This window comes from Pelodiscus sinensis, chromosome 12 (genome assembly GCF_049634645.1).
Source record: "Pelodiscus sinensis isolate JC-2024 chromosome 12, ASM4963464v1, whole genome shotgun sequence".
Lineage (NCBI taxonomy): Eukaryota > Metazoa > Chordata > Testudines > Trionychidae > Pelodiscus > Pelodiscus sinensis.
The window spans coordinates 28,044,486-28,069,025 of NC_134722.1; the positions used below are offsets into that span (position 1 = coordinate 28,044,486).

Below are 24,540 nucleotides of genomic sequence, written 5' to 3' on the forward strand. Positions count from 1 at the left end.
GTGTGAAAATACATACTTTTGGTATACTAATGCCTGTTTAATAATAAAACATAATGCTTAACTGGTTAATCGATTAAGGGGGGATGGAAGAGAGCCATGGACAAGCACTGCTCCAGCCAGGAGGTCAAAGCAGCCCCTGCCTGTGGCAGGGGATGGGGAGGCGCAGGCCCATCACAAACAGGGGCTGCTCTGGCCAGCTGGAACCAGTAAGCCTCACCCATTAACCATTCAAATCCTTAGTATAAATGTACATAAACAAAAATATATACAAATAAAAAGGATGTACACAAAGCAGTAAGTGCTAGAAAGTCACATCTGTACAAGCGAGGAATTATGAAATTACTAGTTAGGGAAAAGAACTAAAGTCTCAAAATGAAAGAAAATATCACACAGAAATGATCATGTCCTAAACATCATTGTGTTTTTCTAGCTTCTCTGGCAGCAAAATTGGGTCTCCAGTGATTAGTTAAAATATTAAAAGACATTTTTCATCATAACATTATTGCTAACAGAAGAATCTATACTTTTGATTAGCAGTATTTTGGGAAGATTTCACGAGAAGGGAAACCGGAGAAGAGGAGGAGAAAGGGAAGCAAAGAAAGGATTTTAGAAAGAATGGTGACGGACCAAGTACTGAATGTTCTTAACCTTTTAAAAACCCAATTGCCTTTGTGCAACCTGATAGCCTATTTTGTCCCTCCCTTTTCCCATTTAATATTTTAAATTTAAAATAGCAAAATTAATTGACTACTTCTGTAAAAGAGTTCCATTACTGCGCTCCAGTGCTCAATATTCAGGCTATGATACAACTGTTCCTTTGCCAGCAATAAAAATCCTCAAAGTATTCCCATTACAGCAGTGGTCACCAACCAGTAGATCGGGATCTACTAGTAGATCTTGGAGTCTCTGACAGGTGATCCTGACAGGTTCGGCCAAGGGGCTATCAAGTGCCAGCACTTCATTGCCCCTCCACGTACTGCTGTGCTTCTCTTGCCCTTTGTCTTGGAGCGGTCCCCTCAGAAGCCTCCTACTAGCTGGGCAGGGGAGAGAGAGGAGGATTCTGATGTCTAGGTGCTCCCTCTCCCACTCTGTATCCTATCTCCACAGAGCAGAGAAGGGGCACAACAGGACTTGGGATGGAGTTTTCTGGCTGATTTTGGGAGTGGTGAAAGGACAGGGAAGGGGTGAGGCTTAGTCTCACTGCACCACCAACCAGGAGCCACCTGAGGTAAGCAGAGCCCAGCTGGAGCCCACATTCTGAAACCCTACCGCAGTCATGAACCCCCTCCTGCACTCCATGCCCCTGCCCTAGCCCCAAACACCCCTGCATGCAAACACCCTCCTAGAGCCTGCAACTAGAACCCCCTCCAGGATCCTGAATACCTGCCCCAAGCTCAGCTCAGAGCCCCTCTCACACTTCAATCCTTTAACCCAAGTTCAGAGCCTGCACCCCCAACCCTCTGCCCCAGACTGATAAAAGTGAGGGAAGACGGAGTGAGCAGGGGGCAGGGCTTCAGAGAAGGGGCACAATGAAGGCGGGGCAAGGGTATTTGGGTGTGACGTACATCTTAGATTGCACTTAAATTCAAAGAGTGATCTTGTGCTTAAAAAGGTTGGAGACCACTGCCATTACAGGAATACCTTTTTCCAATATCAACCTGAAGAAACAGAAGGAACATTAAGTCACATTAAGGGTAAGTGTCCTGCTCTATTACATCTTTTTTAAACCTGAAAACTTCACAATTTTACTCTCTATATCTAGATCCTTAAAAATATCCAGTTCCAGAACATAAGAATGGCTATACCGGGTCAGACCAAAGGTCCAAGACCAATATCTTGTCTTCCAACAGTGGCCAATGCCAGATGCCCCAGAGGGAGGGAAGAGAATAGGTAATGATCATGTGATCCCTCTCTTGTCATCCATTTCCAGCCTTTGACAAACAAAGGCTAGGAACGCCATTTCTACCTATTCTGGCTAATAGCCATTGATGGACCTATCCTCCAGGATTTATCTGGTTCTTTTTTGAACCCTGTGAAAGTCCTGGTCTTCACAGTCTCCTCTAGAAAGGAGTTGCACTGGTTGACTGGGGCCTGCATGAAGAAAAACTTCCTTGGTTTGTTTTAAACCTGCTATCTATTACTTTCATTTGATGACCCCTAGTTCTTATGTTATAGGTACAAGTAAATAACTTTTCCTTATTCACTTTTTCCACACCAGTCATGATTTTATAGATCTCTCTCATATCCCCCCTTCGTCTCCTCTTTTCCAAAATGAAAAGTCACAGTCTTTTTAATCTCTCTTCATATGGGACCCGTTCCAAACCCCTATTTATTTTTTTCCCCATTTCTGAACATTTTCCAGTGCCAACATATCTTTTTTGAGACCACATCTGTATGCAGAATTCAAGATGTGGACGTAGCATAGTTCTATTTAGAGGCAATAAGCTATTCTGTTTTACTCTCTATCCCTTTTTAAATGATTCATAATATTTTGTTTGCTCCTGTGATTGCCGCTGCACATTGAGTGGACGTTTTCAGAGAATTGCCCACAATGACTCCAAGTAAGAATCTTGCTCTTGCGTAGTTATAGCTAAATTAGTCCCCATCATGTTGTATGTATAGTTGGGATTATTTTTTCCAATGTGCATTACTTTACATTTATCAACCTTAAATTTCATTTGTCATTTTGTTGCCCAATCACTTAGTTTGGTGAGATCTTTTTGAAGCTCTTCACAGTCTGTTTTGGTCTTAACTATCTTGAGCAGTTTAGTACAATCTGCAAATTTTTCTACCTCACGGTTTACCCCTTTTTCCAGATCATTTTGTTTATTAGGACTGTTCCCAGTACGGACCCTTCGGAGACACCATGAGTTACTTCTCTCCATTCTGAAAACTTACTATTTATTCCTACCTTTTGTTCCCTGTCTTTTAACCAGTTATCAATCCATGAGAGGACCTTCCCTCTTATCCCATGACAACTTATTTTGCTTAACTGCCTATTGTGAGGAACCTTTTCAAAGGCTTTCTGGAAATCTAAGTACGCTATACTTACACTAGGCCCCACATTCAAGAAAGATGTGGAGAAACTGGAGAAGGTCCAGAGAAGAACAACAAAAATGATTAAAGGTCTAGAAAACATGACCTATGCAAGAAGATTGAAATAAATGGGTTTGTTTAGTCTGGAAAAGAGAAGAGTGAGAGGGAACATGGTAAACATTTTCAAGAAATTAAAAAGTTGTTACAAGGAGAACAATTATTCTCTTTAACCTCTGATGACTGGACAAGAAGTAATAAATTGCCTAGACTATAGAATCTCCATCATTGGAGATATTCAAGAACAGAGTAGACAAACACCCTGATTATCTAGTTGGTGTCCGGTCCTGCCATGAGTGCATGGGACTGCTCTTCATAACCTATCCAAGGTCCCTTCCAGTTCTAATTTTTTATGATTTTCCCCAAAATGTTAAGAGACCATACCATTTTTGGGTTTGAGAAAGAGACAAATGGTTTTACAAGCCACTGTCTTTCTCTTATGTTGGAATACCCTACATAGGAGAGAGAAAACTCACTTGAGTTGACACTTGCAGAATTTCTTCTTCTGCAAAGAAAAGACTGATGGTCCCACTCCCAAGATCCAGAACTCTCCCAAAATTCTTGTTTATTTTTTTGGGGGGGGGACGACCCTCTAGAAGCTTCATTTTTACCGTGGAACCACTCTTAAAGGCCCAGTTCTCCACTGTATAAGGGAAAGTTGTGTATTATGGTTGTTTCTACTGTTAGACTGGAAGAATCTAGCAGAAGCCAGTGTTCCTGCCCTACCATTTCAAAACCTGAACATTTTAAACTCCACCAAGGAATATCCATGCTGTTAAAATGGTGGACAGATGGCAAGCAAATCAGTAATGGGAGAGGCCCCTTTGTAGGCATGGCTCCAGGGAATGATCTGGTGTGGTATCTTAATTTATCAAGCCAATTAATCTCTAGGCAGGGATGATACTTTTCTGTAAGTCTATCTCGTGCTGTCCAACATGCTAGCTGCTAGTCACTAACCACATGTGGCTATTTGGTCAGTTGAGTGTGGCTAGTTCACTAGAGCAGTCGCTGCAGTAGCCACAATAGTTTCAGAACTGGCTGGACACCACAGACTCTATATAGATCTCTGTTCCTGACTAGGGCCTCTGGATGCTAATGCAATATTACTTGTTTTATTAATGCTAACATGTTTACCAGTAATTATTTTAAACAGTGTAATTGTTGTAATGAACCACATTCCGAAGAAGAAGGGCTTAATTCAATTGCATGTGCTCGAGTGCATTCCTGAATCAGACCAACAGCAGTAATGTGAATAAAAAGAATCAGGGGTCCAGTCCTGCTAAGTCTTGCCATTTAACTTCAATGGGTCAAATTTTCAAGTGAGTGGTGCGAGAGGATTTGTTTTTTTCTGTAGCATTTTAGTTCATTGTAAAGGTGTAAAACAGTGTTGCATGCCACGGTGACTGATGAGAAAAGAATGTTCTCCAGTTTCTAACTCTCATCCCGAGTTCCCTACCACGCGTCAGTAGTAACTATTCAGGTTTAATATTCCAAAATGGTGGTTCAGATGTGTCATTCCTGTAAATTATAATGTGCTTTTTACAGAAATAAAATCCCCATAAATAGGGACAGCTAGCTAGCATAAGAGGATCTGCACAAGATATCTCTTCTTTTTGACAGTCAGTGCCACACCCTAAGGCAGCAATTCCTACCCGCCAGTCTGCAGACTGGCAGCAGGCTGAGAACCTCTGCCTGCTGGGCAATAGCACATTGTGAAACCACGCACCCAGATTTTAATTAGCTCTGCTGCTGGGGTTCCCCATAAGGGATTCCCCTTCCCACCCACTTTCCCACAAAGCAGCAGGGTAAGTGGAGCAGCTGGCATCCAGGTGTGTAGTAGCTGGAGCTGCAGCCTCACTGTGACCCTAGTTCCAACTCCAGCATTTGCTATCTGGCCTGGCTGGCGGGGCCACGTGGTGACTGGCTGCAGTGCTGGGGAAGAGAGGGGGATGGCAGCTGAGGCAGGTTGGATACACATCTATCAGGGATGATCTAGATGGTGCTTGGTCCTGCCGTGAGGGCAGGGAACTGAATTTGATGATCTCTCAAAGTCCCTTCCTGTTCTAGCGTTCTATGATTGTATGTGTATCAAGAATGTAAGACTTATGAATGGGTGATCTTCTGAAACTGTAACTTACGATTAACTTTTAATAATCAATGCTTCTTCCCAATTAGAACTTCTAAAATATATATTTAAAAATATCAGCAAAGATAATCTAATTAAGCATCCCAGGTAAAGTAAGATGCATTTTAGCTTTAAAGCCATCCTAGTAGCTTCTTTTACTATGTTAGCATAATCATAACTATGACAATTTTACTCAGTGCATATAAATGGAAGGCCTTAAAGTGATAATTTGCCTTATTTGAATTTTAAAGGTGTATTAATCTTTGTGCATTTTAAAGTGAAATAATCAGGACTGCTGCATAAAAAGGTGATGTCACAAGGACTTCTTTTTTCTTTTTTTTACATTTACTTATTGTAGCTTAGGAAACAGAATTTGAACTTGTCAGTATTGTTCCTGGTTGACTGCTTGCAGCTTCGCAGGAGGACCTGCTGAACTACATTTGAGCAGAAACATTCCTCCACCATCTGCCACAGAGCAACCACAACTTGAGGTAGAGTGATGGCAGGTTCAGGTAAGGAAGGTGGCTTTGGTGAGGAGAGAGCCATTCCGGGTAGAGTGACATGGGCCACGGGGCACACCACGTTGTACACCAATTCTGATGAGGCCACGACACTGGTGTGGATGAGAATGATATTGGCACAGTACTGTTTTCCACAAAAAAGCCCCGATGGCGAAAATGGCGATCGGGGCTTTTTTGCGGTAAAGCGCGTCTAGATTGGCCAGGGACGCTTTTCCGCAAAAAGTGCTTTTGCGGAAAAGTGTCCATGCCAATCTAGACGCTTTTTTCTGAAAATGCTTTTAACGGAAACCTTTTCCCTTAAAAGCATTTCTGGAAAATCATGCCAGTCTAGATGTAGCCTGGCGGTGTTGTCTTTGAAGATTCAGAACACTCCATCTGCCAGGTGAAAGAGGAAGACCTTCTATGCCTGGTGAAATGCCTGTAGAAAGCTGATATTTGTATAAAGGGGTCCTTCTTGGGTGGTCCACATAACTTGGGTCCAGAGATCACCGAAATGGGCAGCCCATCCCAGGTCCGACATGTCTTATACCAATTTGAGGGAGCGGGGAAGGGCTTCAAGTGCTAGAAGAGCCTCCAGAAAGTTTTTGGAGCTCATCCGGCAAGAGAGTTGAGGACCAGAGCCAGGACCATCACCACGTCTCCAGGAAGTATTTGGAGGGCGTATGGACCGACAACAGCCACTGCACATGCAACGCCTGGAAAATTTTACCACGTAAATGGATGCCCTCATGTACCTAAGCAGCTGAAGACATACCCTGGCTGTAGCGTTTGGTGACATGCTCAGGAGAGCCACATTGTCTGAAGGTAGGAAGACCCTCACTTCTATAAACCCTATTCGTAGAATGAGCACTAACTGACTTTTCTGTGTTTATCAGCAAGCCAATGTGGTGGCAGAGAATAAAATGCATGTGCCTGAAGTCCTTGGAGCAGATGCTCTTGACAAGCCAATCATCCAGGTAAAGATAGATCTGCACCCTTTGTTGTGTGAGAGGGGTTGTTACCACCAAGTTACATATAGTAAAAACCCAAAGAGCAGTAGCAAGGCCAAATGGGAGGACTGCAAACTGGTAGTGATCTGCCCCCACCACAAGCTACAGAAAGCATCTATGACCCTAAAAAATGGCAATGTGAAAGTAAGCGTCCTTGAGATAAAGAGCAGCGTACAAATCTCCCAGATCAAGGGAGGAGATGATAGAGGCCAAGAACACCATATATAAGTTCAGCCTCACACCAGGTAACAGTTCAGGCCATGCAAGTCAAGAATGGGCTGGAGCCCATCCCTTCGCCATGGGGCTGGGTAGGAATAAGGGAACTTGTATCCCTTCACCAAAATGAAGTATTTCCTTTTTTCCCTTTTGGACATGGGGAGAACGGAGGAGGGCATTTCCCACAAAGCTGTGGTGATGCTGGCCAGCCCATCAGGGAGGGGTAAGGTCATCCTGATTGGGGCTGTCTGTCTCAACACCACAAAGAGGATATCCTCCATTTGGAGGTTCAGGTTGGTGGCCAACTGCTTAATGATGTCCTGGTGTGCCCAGATGTCATCCCCCCTACCTTGGAGCGGGTAACCCAATGGCTTCAACCGGAGAAGAGGAGGCCTGCGCTGGGGGAGCCCCCTTGAGGCCGGAACCTGCATCTCAACCTCCTGCTCCCTGGGAAGCTTTGGGAGCTGGGAGGCATTTAGCGGAGGCAGTCAATGGTGCTCTTAGCACACTGGCTACTAAGCTTGGGACTTGGGATGGTATGGAAAGCCCCCATGGACTCCTGGGGTACCACTGGGTTCCAGACCTGCAGCTACTAAGCTGTCTAAGGGCTTAACTGCGGTACCAGAGGCGTACCTTAGTGGAATAACTGAGGCTTGGTCCAAAGCCATGCTAGCAGAGAACCTGGTGCTGGGGAACCAGGAGCAGGGGCTGGTATTGGTGTGGTACCGCATGCTGGCAACTGACACCAGAACCTGGGATGTGGAGGAGTGTCATTCATTACGGGATCTATGAAGGCAACAATGGCTGTCTGTCTCATAATGGACTTGGGAATGATTGCAGGACCAGTGCCGATCAGCCAATAAAATGGTGCTTCGAAGTCCAACAGGACCACCAACCCCTGCGCTCTTCAGGGATATGTTGCAAGGAGTTATGAGGTGGGGAGTGGTGCCGGTGCAGTATTTAGTGCCATGTCAGAGACCTCTCCTTCGAATGGTGCTTGGACTATGGACCATGCTAGTCCCAAACACACTGGCCATACAGGGAGGCGCATGACACAGGAAATCCGCACCAAAATACTGGGGAGTCCAGTCTGTTGTCCTCGAGGCCTGAGGCTCCGCCAGAGACTAGGCCAGGCTGAGGGCTCTGTGGCTCTCATCACAAAGAGGTGAGACCTTTGACAGAGAGGGAACAGCATCCCTGCAAAAACCTGTGTGGTGCCACGGCCAACTTTCTCTTATAGCACAGTCCCACAACTACAGGGGGTGGACACCACCAGCATTAACAAGATGGTCTAGGCCACCTGCAACACCTCCAGCATTGACAGCATCCAGAGCTGTTCAATGCTTCTCCACGATTGGGCTAGGGAGCAAGGAGATCCACTCTGTGACGGGATCTGAGGCATCTGCTGAACAAAAGCAGGAGAGTCCATCCACATTGACATTTTGGATCTTTCTTTATTAGGCCTCAGAGACTTGCCTTTGCCCTGCCTAGATCTGCATGGGGCCAGTGTGCGATGCCATGAGGCCAGTGGCACAGGGGCACCGTGCACCAAGGTGCTGGTGCTCAGTGCTGAGTCTCAGTGTGCATGCACCAGAGGTCAGGTGGATTCCATTGGAAGTCCTGAGAGGAATGTCCTCCTTTTTAGTGCGAGGTTTAGAGAATTTGCAAATGTGGCACTGATCACTTCTATGAAGTCTCTCAATCACAGTGAGGGTTACTCACTGGCAGTGCCCTTACAACGGCGACATAACTTGAAGCCCAGGGAACAGGGCATGAAACCTGAGGCTATGTTTCTATGGGATATACACTAACTACTTAGAATAGTAAACTGACTAACAAAAGAAATTATTAACAAGGAAAACAAAATCCAGTAGGGAAATGCACACCAGCTAACACTGAAACCTGCAGGCTCCAAGCACTGTCACTGGCAGCAAGACGCAACTGAGGTGGAGGGGGCCAGAGGTAGGGATATTAAAAAAAAAAAAAGTTAAAAATGCAACCGTTTAACCATTAAAAACCCTAGAGAAATGTGGGGTGCTGCAGAATTTGCAGTGCTCTGGTCAACCTGCGACTCACGAGCAGCATGCAGCTCTTCACCCCGGAAAGTGCGGCTCGTGAAGCCCCCTCCATAGCACATGAAACCGCCCCATGTGCCCCTACAAACCCCCCCACCCACCCCAGATCCTCTGTGCTCACCAGGTGCAAGGGAGTCATTCAGTGCGGCAAGATGGCATTGGCTGATGGGAGCCTGATGTGGCCAAAAAGCCTAACCCACGGTTTTTAAAGGGGCAGCATTTTTTTTCCTCAACAACTCTGGCTGGTGGGGAGCTCTCCTCCCACCCACCCTTTTTCTTTTGCTCAATAATTCTGGTGCGGCTCTTCACATTTTTTCCGCCGCTGTTACGGCTCTCTTCATTTAATGGGTTGGCCACTCCTGCAGTATACAGTTTATACTGCAGAGCGTGCAGCATGGGGTGTGTGACGGGGAGAACAGGCCCCGCACTGCAGGGCCGGGAGTAGCCCAGGCCCAGCTGGCGGAGAGCTGCTCCCAGCAGAGGCCAGGTATAAAGGCAGAGGGAGCCCAGCAGGCAAGAAAACAGCTGGGTGAGAGAGGAGACCAGGCCAGGCCAGGCCAGTGTTTTTGCAGCTGCTGGGACCAGAGCCGCTGCCAGTGCTGGATCCTGACACCAAGGAAGCGGACCCCGACCCTGGGAGACCGGAACGTACCCACAACCCCAGCAGGTACTGCCTCAGAGGCCAATGGGCCCCCGGGGAACCGGGGCGTGGTAGGAAGCAGCCCAGGGCAAAGGAGGCAAAGTTTGGCTCGGCGTGTATTGGCCGGATTCCCCGCCGAGTCGGCAGGAGCCATAGACCCTGCCTAAAGGGCCCTGGGCTGGGACCCGGTGGAGAGGGAGGGCCCGGGTCCCCCTACCATGCAGGCCCCCCCCTGGATAACCAGGCCTGGGGCCGGGAGAGGCTCCTCAGAGGGACTAGGCCTTTGATACCGTATATCCCCTGATAGAGGGCCTGGACTTTGTGTCGAGACATTGATACTGTATATCCCCTGATAGAGAGGCCTGGACTTTGTGTCGAGACATTGATACCGTATATCCCCGGATAGAGGGGCCTGCACTTTTGGGGACTTTAGGGGTGCGGTATAGGCCCGGGCTGAGATGCGGGTCAGTATAAGGGGGTCAACAGCCCCCGTCAGGGGTGTACCCCCTGACAGGGTGCCATCTAGCTCCCTGGGAACAGGTCCTGGAGCTTGTTTGGAACCGTAACAGAAATGGATAAGCTGATGTTATCTGTTTAAAGGGTTACACTCGTACATCCCTGCTCAGAGGCATCCTATATAGCATGGCTTGTGTGTGCCATTCTAGGAAGCATCTGAACTGGCACCAATGCATGTGATGAGCACATCCAAACTACAGTTATGTGAATGAGTAATCACTCAACAAAGAAAAGAGGTTTACAGGCTTAAAACCACACATTAATACGTATGCTAGCTAAAACTGCTAGCTAAAACTGCAAGCGAAGTAATAGATCTGCTAGTTAAAACTGCAACAGTAAATCCATATTATATACTGAGAGAAAGTTAAAAGCCCTTCCTATTAAATAAAAGACTAAATGAATGTAATTCTCTTTGGCAAAAAATATTGTTTTCGCGTTGCAAATACAGAGGGTTTTTTTTTCTCAAACTCAGAAAACAAATTAAACCAGTATGTTCGGCATACTTCCTTTTGTCCTGCAGCTTCTCATCCAATGAAGAGATAAGATTTTAGTCTGGGATCAACCTTTTCTTTCTTTCTTGAGAACTAGTATATAATACTATAGCTTGGCCCACTACTGATATGAGTTATAACTACGGGGAGTTATCAGGAAGGAGAAAGCGCAAATGGAATTGCGACTGGCTAAGGATGTGAAGGATAACACGAAAGGTTTCTACAGGCATGTTAACAAGAAGAAGGTAATCAGAGAGGGTGTGCGGCCCCTAATGGATGAAGGAGGATTTTGGATTAGATTGGGTTTGAACATCATTTACTGCCATGTTAGTTTGTATTATTTTCTCTAGTATTTGTAATTTAGAATACATGTCTTGCCTTTTACTAAATGTTTGTAAAGAGCAGAAGTGTGGTGAATTAATTTTTTCTAATGTAAAAGTCAATAAAGACTTTTAAAAAAGCTTAATCCTGATGCAATTTAAATTAGTCATTATACACTACTCAAAATATAATTGCATAATGGGACCAGATGTGTGCTATTGGAAACTACTGTAACACTAGGTGGCAAATTAAAAATAAAAAAAGAATCTGTATCTAAGATTCATGATGATAGGACCAGAATGAAAAAACTACCAGAAAAAAATTGAAAATACAATGGCTAACATGTCACTTAGCTTAATGATAAAAAACAAAACACAGATGTCAGCTATCTGGTATGTGGGAGGAATAAATCTAGGGATTAAATTTGAGACAAACTACAAAAAGCTAATGCAAAGATGGTAATTTAAAATGTCTGAATTGTTCACTATGTAAAATGAAAGTGTGGAGATGAGTAGTTACAAATTCTTTTTTTCAGCTACTGTAGTACACTGAGAGGGCTGGTTTTAATTTTTGGAAGTTTCAAGAAATTTTGGGCAAAATGTGTGGTTTGCACAGAAATCATGAGTAGCATATGGCCTTATGTAAATAACTCTGATTTATTCAGAACTTTACCAGTCAATTCAGTATCATTCAGCAAAATCAATCAATCCATCCATCCTCAATCTTAGGCCCAGAACTACATCTACCTTTTGTTTTAGATCTTCTCCCAGAAACATGTTTTGTGCTGCACAGTTCTCTTCTGGACAATACAAATATATTATGAGTACATCTTGTTGTTCCAAATGAAGTTTTTCCAACACTTCAATTTAAGACCAGTGGATTAAGTAACAATACAAGATTTGAAAACAAAATTCTTATCACATTCTCTCAGCAGTCCTACTGAACAAACTTCTGCGGTCAAGAAGACCCCCATTTTCAGTTTAGTGGTTGCTTTCGCTGGCTATGTCAAAACTATACCCCTCTGTCAGCAGAGGGATGTAAATTAGACGTATCAAAAGTGAAGCCAGGATTTAAATACCCCACACTTCATTTGCAGAACGGCGGCAGCTGCTTTTTTCCGAAACGGGGCTTTTTGAAAAAAAAAAAAAACACCCAGCAGTTTAGATGGGGCATTTTCAACAGAAATGCCCTGTTTCAAAAGATCCTGTGCTCCTTAAACTTTCGATACATCTAATTTACATCCCTCTGCTGACAGAGGGGTGTAGTTTAGATGTAGCCGCTGTTCCTTCAGGTGCAATGAATCAGTGGATGGGAGGTTTCCCTCCTTGTTACAGTGTCAGAATGCCCCTCTTAGAAAACATTTCTGGGTGACAGGAAAAATCAACACAGAACATTGTTCCCTGCTGCTTTTTCTTCACCTGTTAGAGTGTCTTTTATTGTCCTATCTGCTTGATGATCAATGTAAATCAAGCAAAGAACACGTTCCTTTTTTTTGACTACCTCAATATGGAACAGCGACGAGGAGTCCTGTGGCACCTTATAGACTAACTGAAGTGTAGGAGCATAAGCTTTCGTGGGCAAAGACCCACTTCGTCAGACGCATGCATCTGACGAAGTGGGTCTTTGCCCACGAAAGCTTATGCTCCTACACTTCAGTTAGTCTATAAGGTGCCACAGGACTCCTCGTCGCTTTTGCAGATTCAGACTAACACGGCTACCCCTCTGTTACTTGTCAATATGGAACATGTGTTAAGAACACTATAGGATGGACTCATAACTTCACATACAATGTTGCCACACATTTTATCAGGACAACCACCAGCAAATGATGAATTTTCAAATACCTCACAAAGCACACTTGGTAATCAGATATAGACAGAGTGCATTCTGTCATAAACAGTGAATGCTTTATGGTTTACTTGAAAGTTACTGTATGATTTAAAGTTAACACTCTCAAAACCATTAGCGACAAAGAATTTCATACCTGAATCATAATTTTAGGCTATATGCAAAGATGGTACGCATTTAGTGACCTGAATTCAGTCAACAGACCAGCATTTCACATCATTTGGGAATGCAATTCAGTCGATTATTTTTGCGGATTCGCAGAGAACTAAAACAACTTGAAGGTCCAAAGCAAGTAAAAAGGAATTACAGCAATGAAAAGGAATTAATTTTACACTGTCTCTGACAATCCCAAGAATGAAATTTTTTTGTCTGAAACATGAGAATTCTATAGAAGATGATCCCTTGGAATGCTAATTTATATAAAGAAATTTGTATGTGCTCAGAGTTGCAGCTGTTTCCCTGTTTCTAGATAAGACAATAAAAGCCTGCTAAGCAAAACTGTGCCATCAGTTCCAATAACTGTCTTTAGGCTACCTACAGTAAAACTCCAGTGGTCTGGCATCCAATGGTCCGGCACTCCTGATGGTCCAGCACCATCTGGAACCCGGAAGTGCTCTGGGCAGCTGGACAATTGGAGCTGCTCTGCCCCCGGCTTCCCTGATTCAGCCGCTGCTGAAACTGACCAGTGGCTGACTCTGGGAAGCCCGGGGCAGAGCAGCTGGGGTGCTGCCAGGTTGGTCCTGTAGCAGCGGGACCAACCTGGCAGCACCCGAGCTGCTCTGCCCCAGACTTCCCCAAGTCAGCCGCTGCTGAAACTGACAAGCGGCTAACTCTGGGAAGCCTGGGGCAGAGTATGCTGTGCCCCAGGCTTCCCAGAGTCAGCTGTTGGTCAGTTTCAGCAGCGGCTAACTTGGGGAAGTCTGGGGCAGAGCAGCTGGGGTGCTGCGGGGTTGGTCCCGCAGCACCAAGGGGCGCATCCCCCCCACTCCACCCCAGACCCCTCATAGCCCCCCCTTCCTATATTCCTGTATATCTAATAATCCGGCACCCTCTGGGTCCTAAAGGTGCCAGATTATCAGAAGTATAATTAGGATGCTCTAAATATATTAACAGGGAGTTGGTGAGAGAGACTCAGTACAGGATCAATAATCCCAGCTGAATAAACAATTTTCATCTATTCATTCTTTCTTTGATCCCTCTATTTTAAGGCTATGTCTATATTATAATTTAGGTCAGCAGAATTAGTTTTGTTTAGGAGTTTGAAGGAACCTCCCCCTCGCTGAGCCCCATTAAGTGCCAGTATGGACAGCACTATGCCAACAGGAGAGCTTGTCATTTGTGGAGGTGGTTTTATTATGTTAATAGGAGAGCTGTCATCTTCACTAAGTAATCCGCAGAGGCTGTATATGTAAACATAGCTTTAAAAGTAGCAGCAAGGTCAGCAGGTCTTTTGCCTCCTAGACCCTGACTATCACACTGAAATCTTGCATGCTTCTCGTTCTTCCTTACGTACAGAAATATATGACTGAAGGGGAAGCCTTCAGACATGTATTATTTAATAATTTTGGGAGGGGCACTATTAAGTTCTCTAATATTGTTGATGAAGTCTACTGAAGGGAAAGAGACGTGGACAGACGTATGCCAGTATGAACAGCTCATATTTGGGCTTCAGAATTTTGGAGAACTATTAATATTAGTACATATTACTCAGACATGCATACGCATCTAAGGATTTAAACTGTAGTGATCTTGTTTAAAACTGACAATTTTGCCTCATTGTTTGCAGTGTCAACTAAACAACATATCTACTTAAATACCTAGCCTAGAACAAACCCAAAAGACTAATTCACTATTAACTGAAATTTTGCTCCTCCATATCATATATTGGTAGTTTTTCTAAAAATACTAGCATGTGCACATATGTCTTTTAGTCTGAAAAGCACAAAAAATTAAGTATTTGGCACTAGTTAAAATACTCTATTCAAATGCTGATGGATTTAATGACAGTAGACATTAGTGGGAATATTTATAGTCTAAGATTGGATAATCAACAAATGAAAGCTCATGTATATTAACTATCTAAATTTTATAGAAATGACATTCAACTACTACACTACATAGAAATGAGATTCTGGATACTCTGAAAAAAATGTCACTCCAGATGCAGGCAGATGTGCTGTAATACATGTTTTCCACATTCTAATCTAATGGCTGGAATTAAGGAAAGCATTACATTCTGAAATGGAGGCTTACTACACAAACACATGTAAAGCAGACGATAAATCGTCAGGCCTATGTTTTTTTCTTTTTTATTATTGGTTTAACAAGCAGCATTCAATATAGTCATGAAATTGATGGGAAAATTAAATTAAATTCAGAAGGTTGGAGTAAATTAGGTGAACAAAAAGTAAGTAAGTATTAAAAGAAGTATAGAATTGAACACACCAACCAACACATTTTTATCACAGAATGAGGTTGTAGTAATCTCTGCCAACAGAAAAACGTGATCTTGAATAGTGGCCTGTGTGAATAAAATAATGTGGCTCTGCACCTGTCAGAATCAACCAGCAATCTGACCAGTGATCGGCTAGTTATCTTTTACCAGAATCTGCAAAAGCAAGCAGTTTCATGAGGGTTAGCAAGTGGGGGGGAGGAGAAAAGGGGGGGGGAGGAGAAGTGGGGGAGGGAGCAGACAGAGTGCAGATGAGCAAGGCAAGGTCAGGATTTTGCAGGGAAGAGGCAGTGTGAGAGGAGGGATTGAAGGTAAAGAGCTATACAGAAGTGGAGTTTTGAGAAAGGGCATCATTTGGAGGGGGTTAAAAAGAAGGGATGTCACGTCTTGTGCTACTCCTCAGGGCGCAGGGGCAATGACACCCAGCAACAGTACTTTTGTATCACAGTTGAGAAAATGGGAGGAGAGCCAGGTCCCCAACTGCTCCAATCCTGGTGGCACGAAGCGGGCCTTGCTGCACAGGAGTTCAGAGCGTGGCCAATGGTGCCAGGGTAAGCCACTGTGGATACAGTGGTGCTGCCTGAGGAGCTTGAACTCAGAATGGGAAAGCAGAGCAGCCAGTAGGTACTGGACAGAGCTAATTCCTACAGGCTGCCCAACCCCAGCCACTGACTTCTAGCCCTACGAATAATGCTGTGGGCTAGGAACCGCCCACAGGTAAAGCCCAATGCCACAGTATCTGTATCCACTCCACTATCCACAAAAATAGTCTGAAAATATAAAGAGAATAAGCGTGGATTCATAGAATTCTGAGCGTGACCCGTTTTACTCTACAGCTACGTCTAGACTGCTCCCTCTCATGCCTAAAATATGCAAATGAGGCAAAACAGTGAATATCGCCGTGCTTCATTTGCATACTTAATGAGCCACCATTTTTGCACAAGGGGCTTTTGTGCAAAAAGGAGCCGTGTAGACAGCTCCTTTTTGCGCAAACCTGCCCTCTTGTGCAAGAGTCATTCTGTCGCTCCCTCCCCCCCCCCCCCCGCCCCCAGGAAGAATGGCTCTTGTGCAAGAGGGAACTTTTGCGCAAAAGCCCCTTGAGCAAAATGGTGGCTAATTAAGTATGCAAATGAGGCACGGTGATATTCACCTCTTCACCTCATTCACTTTTTTTTTGCACAAGAGTGGACAGTCTAGACATAGCCTACATCTTCACTTGTACAAAAACAAGGGGCATGAGTAAGGGTGTGTCTAGACTACAACCCTCTGTACGCAGAGGGATGTAAATGAAGCACTTTGAAAGTACAAATGAAGCAGGGATTTAAATATCCCGTGGTTCATTTGCATAATCATGTAACGGCACTCTTTCAGAAAAGCGCTATTTCGAAACTGAAACCGCAGTCTAGACGTGGTTCCTTTGAAACTGGGGTGCTTTTCCGAAAGATCCTGTAAAAACTCATGTCCCCTTGTTTTTGTACAAGTGAAGTACATGTCTTGTTTCTATTTTACTCTGGTGGCAGATTCATTTAAAATTAACCCATCTTTAACAGCAATAATCAATTCATAGGCATGCCCAACTATGTTCTTCCTTCCCTCAATCAGATAAAGGGAACAGTTTCCACTTCTCTGAACTATCATTTCAAGCTGCCCAAGTGACGGTGGAGGAAGACAGTACTGCAATGGTTTAAATTCATTTCATATTTAGGAGGCTGTGTCACAGCTATAAAGCACTGAAAGGTTTTTTTTGCTTGTTGTTTGAAATCTAAACAGATTATAGAATACAGCTCTGTACTCTTCGTACACTCTTTTTGGGTGTATGTTGATCTCCTGGCAGCAGAAATCTTAAAAATTAAACGCATATTTTTCTGGTGACGGCTCTGAGGGTCTTTCAAAGAGTAATCTAAGAGGAGTTTTTGTTAAATTGTGTATTGTGTGGTGCTCTTTTCAATTGTTTGAGTGTAGTGCTGGGTCCATAATTAGAGAGAAATTAAAATCACCAACATTTCAAACTTTTGGGTACACCAGAAATAATTTAATACATTTCTTCATTAAATGCGAGTATCTAAATTAGATGTATTTATTGGCACATACAGTCTCAATCTGGTTCACATTTACTGATGTGTTTGTTATTCTAATAAGCTACAATTTAATTCTAATTCTAAGTGTGAAACACTTACTCTAAAGGAATAAATCTCAAGTAACTGTCAGTTAGCAACACAAAAGACACTAGATTGTTAACTACCCTGAAAATGAAGACACAAAAAGTTTCATAATTTGATCACATATAGAATTTACAGTACACTAAGAGAGGAACATGTTACTGATTTACTTGTAGCAAGTTAAAAGTAACACATTTATCATTACTGGAATTTCATGTACAGTAAAACTCCATTAGTCCGGCATCCAATGCTCCGGGAGTCCTGATGGTCCGGCACCATCAGGAACCCGGAAGTGCTGGGGCAGCGGACAGGCTTCCCCCATTCAGCTGCTGCTGAAACTGACCAGCAGCTGAATCGGGGAAGCCGGAAGCAGAGCAGCTGGGGTGCTGCCGGGTTGGTCCCGTAGCGCTGCCCCTTGGGGCTGCGGGACCAACCCGGCAGCACCCCAGCTGCTCTTGGGGATGCCTGGGGCAGAGCAGCTGGAGTGCTGCTGGGTTGGTCCCGAGCTCTGCCCCGGGCTTCCCAGAATCAGCCGCTGATCTGTTTCAGCAGTGGCTGAATGGGGGACCGCTGGGGTCCTGCCGAGTTGGACCCGCAGCGCCGTCCTTTGGCGCTGCGGGACCAACCCGGCAGCACTCCAGCTGCTCTGCCCTAGGCATCCCCAAGAGCAGCTGGGGTGCTGCCGGGTTGGTCCCACAGCCCCGAGGAGCAGCGCTACAGGACCAACCGGGTAGTACCCCAGCTGCTCTGTCCCAAGCATCCCCAAGAGCAGCTGGAGTGCTGCTGGGTTGGTGCCGTAGCACCGCCCCTCGGCGCTGCGGGACCAACCCGGCAGCACCCCAGCTGCTCTATTGCAGGCATCCCCGATTCAGCTGTTGCTGAAACTGACCAGCAGTGGCTGAATCAGGGACGCCTGGGGCAGAGCCGGACTATCGTAAGGGGGGGCCATGAGGGGTCTGGGGTGGCATCCCCTTCCACCCCACTCCAGACCCTTCATAGCCCCCCCTTCTGATAGTCCAGCATATCTGATAATCCGGCACCCCTTGGGTCCTAAAGGTGACGGATTATCGGAAGTTTACTGTACATGCATATACTCAACGCAAGCACAAGCTTTTGAATTTACTACACAAATAAAAAATTAATATATGTTTATAGCAGGTATGTTAGAATTACGCGAAGTACATAACTAAAGAGTGTTCAGAATACTACATGCTTTCCTTCAATTCTTATTATTCCTTTTACTTGTCTCAATATATCAGCATAAGATCCAATGTCACTCTCAGTCAATATACATTCACACTTGGAAGGGCGAGTTCTGTTGGACAATTCCTACTGTCTATAAAAAACAGCAGGATGTGCCATGGTTAGTATTCAAGAGCTCTGCAGGGAGGAAGTAAACCCCATTCCATCTTTCCTCAGCAATTCCTCAAATAGCAACCTTTTAACTGCATAGAAGGCTTTTCTCTTAAATGGATACATGCATGTATTCCTTTCATTGTATCTCCACTAATATATGTCTTAGTTTAGAACACTATTTGCTTTTTAATTTTCAAAATTGCTATAAAAGGAAAAATTAAATGTCATAGGCTAAAACAGATTTTGAAATGAGGTGTTGGACTGATCTGTTTTAGAATGAGGATTATTTATTTGAAGTGGTTTTTTTTTCCTGAATGGCATATATATGTGTCTTGTGGAGGCTTGTAAATGTGCAAATTTGATTAATTTAATTTAGACATTACTTGCATATAAATATATAATTAAGTTAATTTCTTGGATTCAGTGGGCTATGGGAAGCAGATCAACACCTGAATCTAGGACACGCCTGGGCAAAATACAGTGCACGGGCTGCATCCGGCCTGCCAAGCTACTGGATCTGGCCCATGGAGGCAGTGGGGAGCCCCAAGCAGGCTTCCCAGTTTGTCCCACAGCCCCACGCAGTGCGCAGAAATGCAGCTGGCAGGGCTCCATTTCTGTTTTAAAAGTGGAGGGGGGGGGGGAATTTTAGGAGTCTCCCCGCACCCAGCACATTCCCATTGGCCAGTTTCTGGCACTAACCAGCCAATGGGAGCTGCTTGTTGAAATAAGAGGTAGCTAAAAAGAATCACACCTCCTCTCCTAGGCTCAGTTATTCATGATGCACATGGCCCAGCAAGCAGGCAGGCAGACTGGGAAACATTTTAACCTCTGCAAGCAGGAGGCTAATTTGGCAGCTGGCAAGTAAGTCTCTTGGCCACAGCCCTTTCCTGCCCCAACTCACTGCCCCCTTCCCCACTCAACATACCCAAACCCTCTGTCCTCCCTCTTACATCCATACTCCCTCCCAGATCTGGCACCCTCATTTCCTGCCCCAGATCACAATCCCCTGTTACCTGAGGTCACATCCCAAACCCCTGCACTCCAGTCCCCTCCTCCAAGTCACAACTACCTGCTTCATCCCAACTCCCTCCAAGACTCCAGTCTCTCTCCTACACTCCAGTCCCTTACCCCAAGCTCCCTTCTGCACCCAACCTCCATTCCAGACCCTGCATCTCCTCCATTAATACCATGGAAGAGTGCAGCCCTCAACCACTTTCCATAATCTTGTTGTGCCCTTCCCATCCCGGCAAAAATTATTGCCCACCCCGATCTAGCATCTGCAGCCCACCATGGTTGGCACTTTATGCACAAGTAATAAAGACAGTCCTTGCCCTGAAGAATTCCCATCCTTAATGTATACTGAGACACAATATGTAGATCAAAAATAAGAGTGAAATGGGGAGGGGGAGTGGAGGAAGATAATGTAACTGTGAAGCTATTATGATTAATGTAACTACCATTAAGCTCCACACAATAATTGCCTACCTGTTTGTGTCAACTATTAATCAAAATTCCTGTTTAGTCAGATATTTTCTTTTGATTAAATTTATTTTAAAGTTGCATTCACAGAAATACATTAAAAGAACATTAAGATTTTGAAGTCTACAACTCAAGTTCAGAAATGCCAAAATGAAGGTTGCCTGTACAACCTTAATTCAGTCCCTAAAAGCAAATGCCTTAGGACAGACTTATATGTCCACAGATTAGCTTCTTCATAGGGCACCTGAATCATTCAGTGTCCAGAACAGACCTGTTCCAGGAGTGAATCAGGGTTATGCCATCGGGACTATTGTCTGTAGCACTCATTTCATTTAACACACAAATTGGAAGGTGTGTAAGGCTTTGATTTCATGATTAAGGCAGACTAAGGCTGCCCTACAGAATTGTATTTTAACCTGTTTCTGTCAGAGTTACTATTTGATGGCAATTCATGTAAACCAAAAACTTTTCACAGGTGGACATTAACCATGTTCCTTGTTTTCTGCATGTCTAACTTGATGCAGTAGAGTCCCATTACAGAAGTGCTGAGCACTCAGAAGTGCATATGAAGTCAAAAGAATCTATAGTGTGAACACAGATAGTGCTATGCCAAGTTTAAGGTGCTTGTGGTCTCAAATTGGGAACCCAAAATTAGTGGTTACTTCTGACAATCTATATCTCTCACTTTACAGTTGTAAAATGGGAGAACAGTAGTGACTCGTTACATGGGGGTGTTAAGAAAATGATTTCATTAATATTTCTGAATCACTCATACTGCAGTGATGCGCATAATGGGAAGCCAATAGGAAATTAAGAATTCTGTCTTCAGGCAAGATCTAAATAGCATGCTGCTAATGAAACCTAGAGCAACACACTCAACGAGGGAAAAAGATATTTAATAGCTGCTCATTACATGAGTACTGAATGAGAGAGAGGTCCTGTAGAAAAAATAGTATGTGACCATGTCAGCAGAGGTCATATTGTCTATGTACAAGGGGCTTGAATCAAGTTAGCATAGGCAAATTTAATTCTGGCATTTCCTAAATTTAAAGAGCTTAACTTAACTTTAATACAGTAATGTTCTGAGAATTTTTGGCATGGGATTTCCTAGATTTTAGGAAAGCAAACTGAAAAAAATTCTAACCAAGTGGTATCAAACTAAGACACATATTGATCACTGGTGCAGTTAGAATCTTCAGACCCATTACACAGACCTCTGTCCCTGGAGGTAACTGCATAGCATCCACCTCTTGTAAGTGCCACTTCCAGCTGAGTGTGCCTAGGGCCTTAAAATAGTCCTAGCCTGGCACTGTCCCATATCTCCAGGGCTTCCTCTCAATAGTTCTGCCCTTTTGGTCTAGTCTGGCTCCAGCTGGGCCACTTAGTAGTTCAATTTCCCTTCTGGGAAATGTATGACTCTAGGTCAGGCTACGGCTACACTGACTTTTTTTGTGCTCTCATTTGCATATCTTCTTTGGATTCTTTTTGCGGGAGCTTTTTTTTCTGATAAATGGCCCTGTCTACACATGGCTTTTTGTCAGCAAAACATCTTCTGCAAAAAGAATCGGAAGATATGCAAATGAGCGTGATTTGCATATCCTCTTCTGCAAAAAAAAAAAAAAAAAAAAAAGGCAGTGTAGCCATAGCATCAGTTTCCCGGTGGTTTCTGGAGAGGGACCCAGACCTGCACACTACTCCAGGTCTCAGCCCAGAGACCCTAAAAATAGCAGTCACATGCTACCATGTTCCTTTAACTAAAATGCTTTTAGTTCCTTAGCACAATTTTCCACAGCCCCAGACTTTGCTAAAGCTTCACCTTACCATTAGGGCTCATCTAAGTTCAGGCTCAATAGACAGATCAGGCTCTTCTTTGCTTCCCTGGACAACAATGAAGCAATTGCCAGCTAGTAGCACCATCTGCACTTCTCTAGCTCCAGAAAGCAACTGTTTCTGGCTCCGCACCTCTTTGTATACAGCCTTCCTTGGTGCGGACTGGCTACTCTATGCAGCTTTCTGATCTGCTGCTTCCACTGCAGCTGCTCCAGACCAGTGTTTCTCAACCAGTAGTACAAGTACCCTTAGGGGTACTCGACAGAAGTCTGGGGGGGGGGGGGGGTAAATCAACACAATGGAAATTTGGAGAAAACTGAATTTTTGTTTTAAGTTTTACAGCTTTTTATTATTTTTTAACTTGTTACACTGAAAAATTTCACCACCCATCTGGCTACAATTAAGTTGTTTAAAAAATGTGTTGCAACAGTAGAAAAAAAAATGTGTGTGTCTGTAAACTGTAGGTACCGGCAGTATTTATAATTTTTTTTGTAAAGGGGCACTTTATAAAAAAAGGTTAAGAAACACTGCTCTCAACTGCATGAAAGACTCCTCTATTGCTTCTTTCCTGGTATGTGTGTGGCAGGTTCAGAAAGGGTCTCTGGGCTCAGTCCTCCTTGTCACAGAGAGCAAACAAGTCTTCTTTTTCAGGAACATCTTCGTGACCAATTTCAGTTCCCTGTTCTAAAGAATGGGCTGTTAGGGGTTAAAGTCTGATAACTAAAGTGACCGAGGGGAAAAAATTCCATCAGCCTGAGGCAGGCACCCACATGGAAAATTTCACCCCGAGCATTTTTAGAGTTTTGAAAGGCTATATGCAACTGAAAACAGGACCTCACAATGGGAAATGTCAGGCAATCTCAATAATAGGCACTGTTACCAGTCCCAGCTACAATATTCTATTTCCAGTAGAAAAAGACAGGCAAGGGAAAAAAGGACAAAATTCACTTCTTAGTTCAGTTACCTTCTAATTATCCTTGTAATTTTTTCCTGGTATTTCTTTGCATGTTATAAAAGAAGAATGCTATTTATAGATTAAGATGCGTGTTCATTTCGCTAATGATCAACTTGACCTTTCTTTTTAATGTCAAAGGGCTTAATAAGAGAAATGAAACCCTTAGCACTGCAAGACCTTAAAAAAAATATCCATGGTACCAAATGAGAAGTTATTTGTTAAATGCTTGATTTTAAAATCCAGATCGTTTTACCAATCCACAACATATGTAGGGTGATGATTTAACTTTGACTATCCTCAGACTGTCTCAAAATACAACAGAATTAAAATCTTGCTCAGTGTCCCTTTTCAGGATAAAGCTCATGCCACTGAGTGAATACATTTGCAAACAACACACATACAATTTTTTAATTTGTGCGCGCAAATCAGGTACATATGCACATTCAAATGTAATTATACATAGTATCTAATTGGCCTACCTGGCTATTTGTTGATGTACTCCAAGTTTATGGATGCATATTAAGAACACACAAACATTTGCACATAATTTCATGTACCCAACTAAAATTCCACCCCTCAAGCTATAGTTTTGTATCTATTAAGTGCCTTTGTAAAGCTTTCTCCCAAACTGCAAAACTCAAACGATGTCATAAAGTATTAAAACTAGATAGCAAAATTATTTCCTGATTAAAACTTCCACTAAAGATTGCCATATTAGAGAAACCAAAAGAGCAGTTAAATTTAGGAACACATTTTCTGCTCTAGCAAAACCTGAATTGTGACCCAAAAGTCTTTCTTTGCTCAAAACTTATTTTACATTAACAACTGCTTGAGTTAATAAAATATTAAAATTAGCTATTTATTTCTTTAGCATCATAGGATAATATCAACTTGGGTGAATATTTTGGAATAAATAATTTTACTGGAAAGTTTTGCCTTTTTAAACATAAGTTTTCCATAAAAACATTGTATGCTGCATAGTGAATTGATTTAAATAAACTGAAACTATGATTTAACACCAGCAAAACTTAACCTTGATTTAAATCTGTTTTCCATTTTTTACTTATTTTTCTTAGGAAAGATTCATTCTCATTAGTTGGTAACCATTGAAACATTCCAATTTACACATCAGAATAAACTTCACACAAAATGTAAGTACTTTTTGCTGCTACCCTATATCTATAAATATGTATTCAATCATATAGTTTAAAATACATTAATTCAAATTCTTAATAGGTTTTATTGTTTGGAAAATGGTGAGTTTTCTTAGTTTTTGTTATTTATGTCAAGCTACAGTTGGATTGAAATTGGAACTAAATTAACATATACAAGAACAGCATTTTTAAAATTAGTTTTGTTTGGCTAATAAATATTTTAACTGGACACAAAGTAAACTGATTCAGTAAGCAAAAGGAAATTTTATAATAAATTTAGCTGATTGTTTGTCATCAACATTTCATGTAAGACTTCAAAG

General features: G+C 43.3%; 1 protein-coding gene and 1 long non-coding RNA gene across 3 annotated transcripts in view; one reads left to right on the forward strand and one right to left on the reverse strand.

Annotated features, from left to right (window-relative positions):
* ITFG1 (integrin alpha FG-GAP repeat containing 1) overlaps window positions 1–24,540 on the reverse strand; it is a 219,877-nt gene that overhangs the window by 154,294 nt on the left and 41,043 nt on the right. The window lies entirely within an intron of this gene.
* On the forward strand, window positions 1,021–5,816 carry LOC142831078 (uncharacterized). Its single transcript, XR_012906709.1, has 3 exons — window positions 1,021–1,228; window positions 1,613–1,694; window positions 5,577–5,816. It is a non-coding gene; the product is annotated as an uncharacterized LOC142831078 (long non-coding RNA).